Genomic DNA, 15,209 nt, shown 5'->3' with positions numbered 1-15,209 from the left:
GGCAAACAAAAAGATTGGAAATTTATCGAAGTAGGGTTAGAGTCCTGGAAGAGTCTTGAAGCAAGGATATGAGGTCATGGCAAGAATAAGGAGTAGAATAAAGAAGAGTAAGGAATAGAAAGAGAATAGAGCTTTTCCTAACAGCACACAAGATGGTGGAAGTGGAGCTGAAGAAGAAGCGAACCTTCCGGAAGTTCATGTACCGCGGCGTGGACCTGGATCAGCTCCTGGACATGTCTTATGAACAGCTCATGCAGTTGTACAGCTCTCAGCAGCCGCAGAGACTCAACCAGGGTCTGCGGGGCAAGCAGCATTCCTTCCTTAAGCACCTGAGGAAGGCCAAGAAGGAGGCACCGCCCCCCCCACCCCCCATGGAAAAGCCCAAGATCGTGAAGACACACCTTTGAGACATGATCATCCTGCCAGAGATGGTGGGCAGTATGGTGGGTGTCTGCCCCGGCAAGACCTTCAATCAGGTTGAAATTAAGCCCAGATGATTGGACATTACCTGAGCGAATTCTCTATCACCTACAAGCGTGTGAAACACCACCGGCTGGGTATTGGAGCCACCCACTCCTCTTGTTTCATCCCTCTCAAATAACCCAGATCCTAACAATAAAAACAAGAAGGTTCCTAAAAAAAAGAGAGAGAAAGAGAGAATAGAAAGGATAAAATATTATGATCCATTTAAAGAATTGTGATATTCTTGAAACTGGAAGTAGAACACATTTGTGGGTGATAGTGCTATCAAAAGAATGACTATCTCTGAATAGATTGGGGGACTGGGAAGTAAATATTTGAGGGAACATCAACATGTAGGCTTAAGTGTTCTAAAATAAGGGAGAATTCAGCATGACCCCTGCCATTTGGGGGGCGGGGCTTACAATTACCACCCTGAGCTTCAGGATTGTAAAAAGGAAAGATTTATTTCATTTTTTAATATATGTTTTTTATCATCATTGTCATTGTCATTAGCATCATCATCATTATCAAGCTCTTCCCTTCAGAGCAGTATGACTTAATGGAGAGCCATAGACTTGTCAGAAACCCTAGCTTCTAATTCAACAGGCACTTTCTCAATTTATGATTATGAAAAAGTTGCTTGATTTCTCATATCCTCAGTTTTCTCAACTATAACATAAAGATAGCAACAACTGGCAATACTTAAATGACCAAACCTACAGTATTGTCAAGAAAAGACACTGAAAACTTTAAAGCCTATGCATAAAACAGAATTATTAATATTTTTCACTGGGACTATAGTTGAAGCTTTTTTCCCCACTTATACTGGTTACTAGAGTTTGGAAATAAAAATGAGCATATTTTCTTTCTCCAACTAATACCAATTCTACTTTTCTCCTCTGTCTTTTACTCTGCAATCACATAAATCAATTATTTCAGTACCTGATTATGCAAGTCATCAAGTTGACTTGAACTTCTAAAGGACAGCGAGGTTTTTGCTTCCTCTCTCCATACTGAACTTTGACATCAAGTCAGCAAGAATTTGTTAAATGCCTACTATATGCCAGATACTAAGTGCAGGAAATGCAAAGAAAAACAAATAATAGTCCATGCTGACAGCCTAATGAGAGATAGAAAATGCAAGTAACTATGTAAAAACAACATGTATACAATATAAATCACAGATTATATCAGAGGGATATCCTTAAGGGGGATCAAGAAAGACTTCTTGCAGAAGGTGAAATTTTAGCTGATATTTGAAGGAAGCCTGAGAAGCCATCAGACAGATGAGGAGAGGGAGGATTTCATCAGTTCCCCATTAGCCCCCTTTGTTCTATTCTATCCAGTCTATTCCATCATTTGCCTTGGCAGAGAAAATCGAAGGAAAACTGTAATTTATAGGATCATAGATTTAGAGATAGAAGGGACCTCAGAGGTCCTCTAATCCACTCTTGTCAAGTTACAAACAACAAAGTTGAGGCCAACAAAGGTTAAGTAACTTGCTGGAGAAATTCTCAGAGGTGTGATTGAACCCCAAACCCAGTGCTTTCTGTTATGCTTCTCAGCTCTCCCTTCTTTATCATAGTCAATTATTGTTGTCATATTCACACCTAACAAAATAACATTCTTGAACTGAAATATTTTTCTAATAAAGCTCAAGAAAGCAAACTATACATATATATATGTGTGTATATATATATATATATATTTGTCTTTAGATTTTCTTACTAGCTGAACAATAATTTTGACTTAGTAATGGTGATATAGTCTTCCCTAGAGGAGAATGAAATGTACTTACCCAGGCTCTACTAGAGATGGGAAAGGAAATGCAGTCATAGCTAAAGTAGTCTATTCCAGCATCAAAACTATTTGGTATTGGCTAAGAGATAGAGTGGTGGATCAGTGGAATAGGTTATGCAAAGGAGACACAATAGTAAACGACTATAGTGAACTACTGTTGGATAAACACAAACACTCCAGCTTCTGGGATTAGAACTTGATTTTTGACAAAAACAGCTGGGAAAACTGGAAAATAGTATAGCAGAAACTAGATACAAACCAACATCTTACACCGTATACCAAAGGAAAGTCAAAATGGGTACATGATTTAGACATAAAGGGTGATATCATAGGCAAATTGGAAGAAGAAGGGATAGTTTACCTGTTAGATCTATGGAGAAGGAAAGAATTTGTGACCAAAGATGAGATAGGGAATTTTTTGAAATGCAAAATGGATCATTGTTATTACATTAAATTAAAAATATTTTGCACAAGCAAAACCAATGCAACCAAGATTAAAAGGAAAGCAGAAAGCTGGGAAACAATTTTTATAGTCAGTGTTTCTGATAAAGGTCTCGTTTCTCAAATATATAGAGAACTGAATCAAAATTTAGAAAAATACAAGTCATTCCCCAATTGAGAAATGGTCACAGGATATGAACAGGGAGTTTTCAGATAAAGAAATAAAAGTTATCTATAGTTATATAAAAAAGGTTCTCAATCACTATTGGTGAGAAATACAAATTAAAACAACTCTGAGGTACCACCTCACACCTGTTAGATTGGCTAATATGATTTTAAAAAGTGATAAATGTTGGAGATATGGGAAAATTGGAACACTAATGCATAGTTGGTTGATTCGTGAACTGATCTAACCATTCTGTAGACCAATTTGGAACTATGCCTAAAAGGGTATAAAACTGTGACCTTTGACCCAGCATTACCACTACTAGGTCTATATCCCAAAGGGAGCATGTACAGATATATTTATAGCCTTTCTTTTTGTGGTGGCAAAGACTTGGAAATTGAGGGGATGCCCATCAATTGGGGAATGGCTGAATGAATTGTGGTATATGAATGTAATGGAATACTATTGTGCCATAAGAAATGATGAGCAGGCAGATTTTAGAAAATCCTTGGAAAGACTCACATGAACTGATGCTGAGTGAAGTAAGCAAAACCAACACAACATCATACATAGTAACAGCAACATTGTACAATATCATCTGTGACGCACTTAGCTCTTCTCAGCAATACTATGATGCAAGACAATTCCAAAAGACTCATGATAGGAAATGCTCTCCACATCCAGAAAAAGAACTATGGAGTCTGAATGCAGATCGAAGCATACGATTTTCACTTATTTTTGATGTTGTTGTTTTGTTTCTTGTGTGCTTTTTCCCTTTTGTTCTGTTTCATCTCTCACAACATGACTAATGTGGAAATATGTTTAACATGATTGTAATGTATAATCTATAACAGATTGTTCGCTGGTTTTGGGAGGGGGAAAGGATGAAAGGGAGGGAGAAAAATTTGCAACCCCAAATATTACCAAAATGAATGTTGAAAACTATCTTTACATGTAATGGGGGGGGGAATAAAATAAAACAGTAAAATAAATGAAAGAAATAATTAATAAATGAGAAAATAGATGGTAGATGATAGGTAGATGATAGGTAGATGATAGATAGATAGATAGATAGATAGATAGATAGATAGATAGATAGATAGATAGATAGATAGATAGATAGATAAAGTAGCTTATGCTATTACCAGACAAACAATACCTCATTTGCAATAGCAGTGACCTGCCTATCTAGTCTGGCATTTTGCCGTGCATGTGGGGAGAGAGCCCAGCCTAGGAACTAGCTCCCTTTTCCCTTTTTTTTTTTTTAAATTTTTGCAAGGCAATGAGGGTTAAGTGACTTGCCCAGGGTCACACAGCTAGTTAAGTGTCAAGCGTCTGAGGCTGGATTTGAACTCCAGTACTCCTGAATCCAAGGCCAGTGCTTTATCCACTGCGCCACCTAGCTGCCCCTGCTCCCTTTTCCCTTGATGGACCTGGGGCAAGCTTATAATAAGGTAGAGAAAGTAAGACAGAGCCTCGGACCCTGCTGCATGGCTTAGATTTCTGACAGATGACTTTATCTCCCTGTTATAGAGGCCTTATTGTTGCCTTAAATTTTTATTTTGCCATCCTACCTTCTCAGATTTTTCCTGTAGGCAAGAGCCTGGGAGCTTTGTAAGAAGGCCCATTGGAAAATATCCTGAGCTGTATTTTGAGCAGAGTGCAGAGACTCCTCTGGGATCTAGATCCCTGCAGAGACAGTGAACAGGGTCTGCTTTCCTAGGCCAAGTCCTCTGCTACCTCACAACATGGTCTACTCCAAGAGGGCAGATTAAACATGGATGTGGGGGTAGAGTGGGGGTGTCTAGACTTCACGGATCTTTGCTGTGCTTTCTCAGCCATGCAGGTAAGCTTGGGTCTAGGGATCACCTAAATGAAATAAAGAGACTATTTCCTTTTTTAGCTGCTTGTCCTCAATTAATGAATTGCTCTTGAAGTTTCGATGGCCCCATGAGTCCCCATAACCCCTGAAGAAGCTACATTTCAATACATTGACTGAAAGACACCAGCTGGGACTCAGGAGAAAGGACTTCTATTCCCTAATTTGACACAAAGTTTGAGTTAACTCCTTTTGTAAAATGAGGGCTTTGGGAAAAAAAAACAAAAAACAACAACAAAAACAAAACAAACAAGCAAAAAAACCCAACCAACCAACCAAACAAACAAAAAAACATGTTCTTTGGTTTAGCCTCATTCCCACTATTACATGAGCCTTTCTCCTAACCTTAGGCAAGTCACTTCTCATATTCAATCCATGGTTTCTTCCTCTGTAAAATGAAGTTAGACTAGATTATCCTTGAAGATTCATCCGGCATCAGAGGCAGATTGGTACTACAGAGAATAGAGTACTGGACCTGGAGTCAGGAAGACTTAGGCTCAAATCCAATCTTACACATAATGTCTGTATGACCCTGGGCAGTCATGTAACCTCTGCCTGTCTCAGTCTCCTCATCTGTAAAATGGGGATAATAAAAACATCTACCTTCCCGAGTTGTTGGAAGAATCAAATAAAATACAATTTCTAAAGCGCTTTGCAATTTTTAAAAAAAACTTTTAGCAAACATCTACTAGCCTCCTAACAGATCATCCTACCTCTATTCTTTGACTTTTCTAGTATCTCCTTCACGTTACCAATGCATTTGTATTAAAAATATAAATGTAAAGGAAACTGTACAATAGCTATTTCTCAGTCTTTGGCCACATATGTTTCCAAAAGAGAAATGGGACTTCGCCCAAGATTTCCATGTAATTGGGCAAAATTGTTCCTGTTTTGTAAAATGATTTGAGAGCTCAATAACTGTTATATGTGTAAAGGTTGCAAATCTTCTTCTCTTCCTTCTCCTCTTCCTTCTCTCATCTCCCCCCCCCCTTCCTCCTCCTCCTCTTCCTCCTTCTTCCTTTGTGTTTTCTGCTTGTGTTTCAAAAAATCTATCACCCCCTTCCCACATAGAATCTAACTGTTTGCTACAAGGATTACAACTCTTTTTGTAATCAGACTCCTGTCTCTCCTGTAATCAGAATTCTTGAAAACTAAATATGAAGAAAAATAACCGTGGCTACCACTACTGCCACAAGAATAACAAAAACGGCTAACTTGTCTAGGATCACGAAGTTAATAAGTGTCTCAGGTAGAATTTAGTCATCTTACTGATTATAAGTCCCCAGTTTTATCCAGTACACTGCTTAGCTACCTAAAACTAATCTAGATTTCAAAAATAATCTGTTTAAATTAGAAGCTACCAAGTTTATCAATTCTCTGAATGGGCAATCTTCCAGTAATGGCTTTATGACAAGCTGCTGATTCACAGTCACAACACTTTCCAGGGTGATTTCCAGTCTTTTTTCCATGCTGAGAATGCCTTTCATTTCATTGGCTTGTTTTTTAGCATTTACCCTGGGTGCAAAAATCCTAATTACTTCTCTACTTACCAGTGTTAGCTCATTATAAGCTTCAGGATTCCTAACACTATCACTACAATATTTGTTATAGATTTACAACCCTTGCTTCTCTCTTTTGCAGATACCTTTAAAAAACCTAAGTTGGTCTGTGTATACACTATATTCCTATTATATAGCTCCTTTTTTCCCATCTTACTGGAATGCTTTCATTTCATATCTTCAGAAATTCATTATTGAGATTTTTTTTTAAACTCACTTTTGAGTTGACTTTCCTTGTAGTATATTAGTCCATGAATTTCTATTTCTTCTTGTCCCAGCGTCTTTGAAATCACCTCTTCTCAAATCTTGTCTATTTATTAGGCTATGATTTTCTTGTCTTTTATCACAAATTCTGAGAAGTCACTCACCCCCAAGGCTTCTTCTACCCCACCAAACAATTCTTCCTTGTTGGTGAGAATCATATCCAGAATAGAATATCCCCTACTTTTTGAAAGATGATATTATCATTAAGGCTGTCAACCATACTGATCAAATCCTTTAGATGTCTAAATTAACCTATTCCCACTTTCATATAAGTGTGTAAATTATCTTCCTAGCCAGTCATGTATTCTCTTGATCTCCAACTTCTCTAATTTTATTTTTATCTTCCTTTAAGAATTAGCTCAGGAGCCATCTTCTTCATAAAATCCTACCTGCAATTCTAATTATATGAATACTTCTTTTATTTTGGGAGTGTAGACTGCAAACTCCTTGAGGGCAAAAACAGAGATGTGCTTTAATGTGCTTTCTTTTTCTCCCTAGCATCTAGCATAGTAATTTGCACATAGTAGATGCTAAACACATTTTGGTTTAAAGAGATGATATGAAATGATATGTTGGGTGTCTTTGTTTAAATTTGGTTATTTTTTCCCCCTGCTGTTGGTTTCTCAGAACGATAAGATGTAATTTGGCAATGTTTAGGTTCCAAAGTAGCACATTACTTCAAACAAGCATAATAAGAAAATTGCCACATGTTCAGCCATAGAAAAATATCAGTCGGTCAATTAGGTAGTAAGCAGAAAGAAAATTAGGCATTGTACATCAAATATAATTTTGGCATATTTCTTTTCTATCTCCTTTTATTTTTCCTTTCCTGGATAAGTTTAATGTGAGGGGACTATAAAAGGCACATCTGTGTGAAGAGAAACACCAAATTAAAAATGGTTGATTTGTTTGTGTTGGCTGTCTTAATGATCAAGTCAGATTCAACACATGGCTAATTTTATTAGTCGTTCAGAAGATACTCATCGAGCTAGCCAACAAAACTAATTCAATGTGGAAAACATGCTCTGGGTTAAGGCATGACCTGAGTACATTTACTGCAAGCAGATTTCCATGTTTCTTTCGCCTCCTGACAAAGAGAACAATTGAAAAAATGATCAACTGCCTAAAGGAGAAGACTCAGAGAAATACCATAGGCAGTCTGGGCCAATGCAAATTTATATGTTGAATACTTTGCTGTAGACCTAATGAATTTTGGAAATGATTCATAGGGTCATACCAAAATAATCTTCTGGTGAATTAGAAGTATACACACAGCTTCCAATGAGCTTGATACATTCCTAGGGAGTAATTCACACATTGGGAGAATCTTTTATAATTCTGCCAGTAGCATTTAAAGGTATTTTTTATTATTTGTAAACCTTTGATCATGATGGGCAACATAAAGTAATAAATTTAAAATAGGATTGTATAATCATCACAATTTGCAGTGAGATTTGCAGCCTTGACACACGTAACAGCCACAGGATCGAGTCCATAATTCATTTTACAAAATAGGGACAGTTTTGCACAATTACATGAAAGTCTTGGACAATGTCCCATTTCTCTTTTGTAAACATATGTGGCCAAATCATGAGAAATAGCTATTACACAGCTTCTTTTACATTTTTATTTGTAATTAAAATCCATTGGCAAGGTAAAGGAGATACTAGAAAAGTGAAAGAATGGAAATTGGAAGATCAGTTAGGAGACTATGAGAGTTCAGGCTAAAAGTTGTTAAAAGTTGATAAAAGTCTTTAGTAGGGTAGTGGCAATGAGAAGTCAGAGTCAGCTATGATTGCTTAGGAGTTAAAATATCATAATACTAACTGTTATATTGTATTTGGATATGCAGGGGTTTTATGAGGAATATATTTAAGTCAAAGGATAAATCGTATTTAAGTTATTGAGAACTACATTTGTAGTGAAGCTTAATTTTAAGTGTATATAAGAATTGAATTCTGTATATTATATAAGTAAATAATATGCACTGATTAACTAGAAACTTCAGTTTTATAGAAGGATTTAATATTAAAACATTGGTTTATTCCAGTTTTCTTATTTTATAACAAAAAATTCAGAACTATGTATCATAGGATAAAAAACAAACTCTTTAGGCTGACATCTGAAAGATTCTATAGTATTTTTTCCAATCTACTACAGCCAAAGATCCCAGGCAAGTGATATCACCTATCCTGCTCAAATATACTCAGGTTCAATGTGTTGTTTGGGTTAGCATGTGTTTAAACCCGTGACTCTAAGCCCCTTCCAATACTGCTTTATGCCAAGTATTCCGGATAACACATGAAATTTGAATAAAAGGCATTTAATTTAAAACAGAATAGTCAGGTAAATATAAGGAATTAAATTATGTAGTAACAATTTTTAGTGCCTATAACAAATGAATCCTACCTCCATATATCTCCTAGGGATGCTAATCAACTTCCATTAATCCTTCTGTCTCCCCAATGAGAAAGGAGAGGGACTTAGTCAATGCACATATGGTACCTGTACAGGGTATTAGCATGCAAAGCTATTCTGTTATTACTTCCCTTTCAAATCTCTGAAGCAGTCTAGAGGATGCTGACTTTAAAGGAACTAGAGTCTCCTGATACCAGGGCCAGATCTACATTGATTATATCTCTCTCCAACATCTCCCTGCTGCCACCACCTTTACCATTTTCAACTGTGTCAGCCATAAGAATAGTGTAGGTACAGCTGCTCTTTCTTCCCTTCCCTGTCACTCCTGCTGTTGGGTCTGCTAGCCTGGTTCTTACCACCCTGTGAGACTCATATTACCTTTTTAAAACTTCCTATACTACCTAATCAGATAGCATATTAAGTGATATCCCCACACTGTAGGTTTATATATTCCATAAAAACTAGTTCAGAGATATATTTTCCCCCAATGAGCAAGGTTCTATTGATTATAAGCATTGTGGGAACAGAGAAACCCCTGACATATACACTAATGTGAACTTTTTAGACTAAATTCAAATGACTCTAACACCCTTTCTAGGCTCACTCTAACAACACCTACTTACATTGGCAGGCAAGGCTCCTAGAGGGAAATTAACCACTTCCCTCATTTGGGGTTCTATTATCTAACACTGAGGGGCTAGAATTTCTTATAATATTGCTTATGAGCCCCCAAATGTGTCTCACCAATATTGATCATTTGGTTGATATCAATTAGATTTTACAAAGAGATATTTACCAAGAACGTATAACAAAGACAGAAGGACAAAAAACATTTCCTCAAAGTTGAGGCTAGGGATATAGTCTCGTGTACACATATCAGATCATTGGAGATTAGGCTCAGAATTGACACACAGAGGCACTAAACATTTTGGGAAGATATGTAGATTGAGAGGTGATTTCTGGCCCTGGTAATAATTTTCATTCTTTTTAGAATCCCCACCAAGTTAGCTTCAAGGCAAGGCCCTCCCTTGCTCAGCTGGTCTAGCTTCTTAAAGTCTGTTGTGTCAGCTAATAAATAAATCTTCTGTTATATGAAGCAAGTAACTTAGGCCTCAATCCTCATGAAAATAAGCTAGGGCTAGCACCACCTCTGTTGATCTCCGCTACCTGAAGGGGGCTGCTAGGTGGCACAGTGGAGAGAACACTGGCCCTGGAATCAATAGAAACTGAGTTCAAATCTCATCTCAGATACTTACTAGCTGTGTGACCCTGGGATAATTCACTTAACCCCAATTGCCTTAAACATCCAGGGTCATCTTCAGTCATTCTGATGTATATCTTGCCACTGGACCCAGATGGCTCTGGAGGAGAGTGAGGTTGATGACCTTGCACAGCCCTTCCTCACTTAAATCCAATTCAGTGCAAATCATGACATCACCCCAATGTCATGGTCCTCTTTGAGAAAGGACAAACAAAAATAGGTACCTCTTTCAAGCTTTCACAGCTCATTATGTTGTAACCTGGTCTTTTCCATCTCTAAATATTCATTCATCCAAGATTCAGAAGGAAAAAGCACAAAAGAAAGAGGAATCATATGCTTAGGGCCAGAGAATTGTTACATCTAGAGTAAGGGCACTTGAAAGCTACTAGAAAAGATTGTGAGGAATTAGCAGTCTATACCTTTAATATGAACACTGAGTTCTGGGTCAGTGCCTGTTGAGGCATTAGGCCTTTGTATGTGTATATATGAATGTCTATATTTCTCTATATATGTGTGTGTGTGTAACAATTACCATCACATATTACTAGTCCCTTGGTTTCTCATGGCTAGAAACTGGTTTCTGAAGTTTGTAATGATGGATTGGCAGCAGACAAAGGATATAGTACATGTTCTTTATAACTCACTAGAAAGAGCAAATCACACATACTTTAAGTCCTAGGTTTTCCATTTTGCAACTCATCTTCATGTACTCAGTATTTCAGACAAATTAACCTACTAGTTGGTATATCATTTGTCATCCCCATGTCTTCTCAAAAGCTACATAACATTCTTGGAATGTACCTTCCTCATCAATATTTTTTTTAGAATCTTTAGCTTGTTCAAGGTTCACTTGAAGTGCTACCACCCACAAGAATTCTTTCTGATCAACCCTCCTACCCCAGTTCTTATTGCTTTCTCATTCTTTGGATTATCCTCTTTTTATCTGTGTATCTGTGTGCAATTTGTATCTCCTCAATATAAGCTCCTCCAAGGACAGGAATCTATTTATTTATTAACTTTTGGCTTGATGTTCCCAGCATTCAACAAAATACATTGCATATATAAGAAGCACTTAATAAAGTTTTATTCAATTGAAATGCCACTAAGTTCTGAATAAAGAGCTAGATCTGGCCTATGGTTTAATATAGAATAATGGATGAGGTGGAGTAAAAGACAGGGATAAATGCATGTGGGTGGTATTTTTTTTTTATAAAGATCCCTACAAGGATCAACATGGCTAAGTTGGGCTTGGAGCATATCTCGTCCCGTGCATTTGGAGAAAGTGGAGAATAAAACTGTTTTGTTTTTTTTGTTTTTTAAAGAAATGTGTGTCATAAAATATCCAAGATACTTAACATCCCTGGGGCTATCACTCCTGGAAGGTTGAAAGTTAAAAGTGCCAAGACAGAATCAAGCTAATCCTTCAAAAACAAGTTCAGGAGACTGCTTCCAATGTGTTAAATAACATCATGTTCATGGAAGAGTTAATGTAATTCCAAAGCATGAACAATGTGATCCCTGTTCTGTGGTAGTGTTTCTAACCTTGTGCTACTCAGATAAGAGTGGATTAAAAAATTGAAAATAGACACTAAGTCTCACAGACTCTGTAGAATTTTAAGAAAATGACAGTACTGCTATTGCTGGGAAGACTTTTCCTTAGTGTTTAAACTCTCTGAAAGCCCTTTTGGCCCATTTCATTGTATTGAGAATTTGATAAAGTAACAACCAAGTTGGCCATGGTCAAGTATTATGTTGAAAACTTCTAAAATACAGAAATGATGAAAATGGCTTATGGAGGGACTGTGGTGGTTAACTGAATTTCTCTTATTGTCACAAAATCTTCTTTTGTTTCCCAGGCAACTAACATGCTTAAGGACTAGTAGCAGTTTAAGTAGAAAATTACTTTAAAACGACAACAAAAAAAAGAGTTTAAAAAAGATAATTGTGGTCAGACTGTTTAGAGAAAAGAAGAGTGGTTTTTTGTTTGTATTTGTTTTTGTTTTTGTTTTCCTAAGTGGTAATGGTCCATGAAGTACAATTTTGTGCAAATATTTTATAATTCAGGGCCAGGTAATAGAGTGTTTTGTATGTCTTTTTTGTTCAGTTCTTCTATTAAATGATTTCTTATTATGCTTCAGGCAAAATATTATTTTCATTATACAATTATCCTAGTTTAACTTTCTACTAATCTATTTCCATTTTAAGTAGGTTGAAAACTCATTTTTATTCACTACCATATGCAATTTCTCTTTTGAGTATCTATGTATATGTGAAAGCTACCTGTAAAAATACACACATACACACACTATTTAAAATATGTAAAGTGCTTCTTTGAAACTGGCAAAGATTTATAAGACTATTTTGATCTTGGTACAGATGGCACAAGAAAATGGAGATTTGCTGAGAAGTTAATGGTCCATGTAATGAAAGTAGGGAATTTTTGTCTTTTTTTTAACCATTCAAGTATAGAAATAATGGTATATTTTAATAAAAGTTTTTAATATTTTATTAAGATATTTCTAATGTGGTAAAAATAAAGTGTTTATTATCTAACTTACTTTTAGTAAAGGAAATCTGCGGAAAGGAAAGTAAGTTATTAGGACAGGCCTGGGATCATGGATAAGATTGGTAATCATTTGTATTTTTATTTTCATATTGTCATATTTCCAAGAAGGTTGTAGTAATTAAGTTATTATTTTTTGGTATATATCACAATTCTATTATTTATTATTTATTTAATTTTTAAATTTTTTTTTTGGCAGGGCAATGAGGGTTAAATGATTTGCCCAGGGTCACATAGCTAGTAAGTGTCAAGTGTCTGAGGCTGGATTTGAACTCACATCCTCCTGAATCCAGGGTCAGTGCTTTATCCACTGCACCACCTAGCTGCCCCAGGGCTGGTTCTTTATCCATCTAGCTGCCCCCATTATTCATTTTTTACAAGTTTGTTTAAAACAAATATTTGTTGATGTCACCTTTTATGGATGTTTATCAATGCTAAGAATGAACGACAGTCTTGAAAACAAATGCGAATAATTTCTTTACTTAGAGTTAGGTTATACTTGAATTCTATCCATCGATAATTTTGAGGACTGCTTAGTTTTAAGAGCCATACTAACCAGTCTTTGGCAAGAGAGCAAAAAATGTGCCATTCCCAAAATTCATGAGTCTACAACTGTAGTTGAAAAAAAGGCTTAGAACCAGCTAGTTCATATCTTTTATTCTTAGCTATTTGTATTGACTGAATCCACACAATACATTCTGTTCTCACACAGACCATTGATTTTAGAGTATTTTAAGTAGAAATAACATGTTATGTCCTATAGAGCTTTCTAAGAAAGATGCTATTTTTTTTTTGTGAGAAACATCCTCTTACAAAAAATGGAGAAATAATTCTGTTTCTTTTACATTTACTATCAAAAAACTGTGTAAATTTAGCATCCATATTTGCTACTTATTTTTAAGACCAATTTAAGTGTACTTAATTTAACAATTCTATTTAACAAAAATTTATAAAGCACCTTCCTTGTGGAAAACCCTGTGCTAGGTGTTCTTGGTAAGATACAAAGTTTATGTAACGCAATCCATCTTCTCATAGATCTTGCAGAGTATGAGGGCTGTATAATACAAATTTTAAGAAAAGAAAAGCTCTATATATGATGATGAGGACATCAAAGAATTGCAAATAAACTCCTATATGATGGATCAAGGAAGAAAGATTATAAATGTCTGAGAAGGCCAAGAAGGGCTTCATGGAGGATGTGGCATTGGAGTTGGATTTTATCAGACTGAGATGGGAAAGATGAAAATCACTTGAAGCATAGGGTGGTCCCTATGTATAACTAAAACAGACAGATAAAAAGTGAAGGACATCTATGGAGGGAGCAAACTATTGGGGGATTAGGGTGGGGAGGTTAGATTATAGAATATTGTAGTAGTAATATTAGAAAGTAACGCTAGAGAGTTTTATTGATAATGTGGATTGAGGAGGACCTTGACTGCCAGGTAAAGAACTTTATACTTTATTTGTTGAGACATAGTGGATTACTGACAGGTTTTAAAAAAAGGAGCAACATGTGTATATGTGTCAGTATATAATTCTATAGAGTACATAAATTTATATTTTATGAACCAACTGAACAGAAAAAAATGACCCAATCACATATTTAGAGTGTTCCATTAGTACCTATGTGATGTCAAGATAATTTTTAAAAATTCTGAAAATAGCAGATAGCCTTGTGGTAGATTTATGGGAGAACATGGACAAATGTCACTAAGCATGGGGAAGATCTGTATTCCTGAAGTTAAATCCCACACAAATGAGATCACATATTCATTGGAGTCAACATTAGAGTACGAGTGGTGGTGGGGGGGGAGAGGATTTTAAATTAATGTTTATATTAGATGTATGCCAATTTTAGGAAACTTAGGACATAATTCCTATCTGACAAATGAGTGTAGAGATACTTGCTCTTCTACTAAAGGCCCTCTGTGATGTTTCATTATGCCATGGAGTTTATCTGAGTTATTGAAAAGTATGTAAGTATACCAAAAGATTGGGCAGGTCTTACCAAGTCAAAAAGATTCTATTGAGCCCAGAAACATAATGAATGTCTGTGACTGGAGAACAAGCATAAGTGTGAAAGAACAACTACTCATTGGAAGGTTGACTTTCAGATATTAAATTTTTTTTCAGCCAAAGAAATACATGGATTCTGCTTTTAAGGGGATTTGTGAGGAGTCAGTTGTGATCTATGTGTTAGGAGGGATAATGATGAATCTTTGATATATTTGAAGTAAAGAGAAGTTCATTGTGGGTGTGAGAAGTTTATAATTCATAAGAAATAAGAAACCCATTCCCCCAGTTTACAACTAAAGATAACACCTTTGTCTTACTGTGGATGCCTGGCTTTCTTTTTTTTTTTCCCTACATCTCAGAATACCTTAACATTATATTTT

The 15,209-nt window shown here is 36.0% G+C and overlaps 1 protein-coding gene and 1 pseudogene across 1 annotated transcript in view; both read left to right on the top strand.

The window, feature by feature from the left end:
• Positions 1 to 15,209, top strand: part of PTPRD (protein tyrosine phosphatase receptor type D) — a 2,680,207-nt gene that overhangs the window by 249,516 nt on the left and 2,415,482 nt on the right.
• LOC122731745 lies at positions 138 to 601 on the top strand (annotated as a pseudogene).

The sequence above is a fragment of the Dromiciops gliroides genome, chromosome 1 (genome assembly GCF_019393635.1).
Source record: "Dromiciops gliroides isolate mDroGli1 chromosome 1, mDroGli1.pri, whole genome shotgun sequence".
Classification (NCBI taxonomy): Eukaryota; Metazoa; Chordata; class Mammalia; order Microbiotheria; family Microbiotheriidae; genus Dromiciops; species Dromiciops gliroides.
Note: the sequence above shows the minus strand (reverse complement) of the source record. Positions and strands in the feature narration are given on the sequence as shown.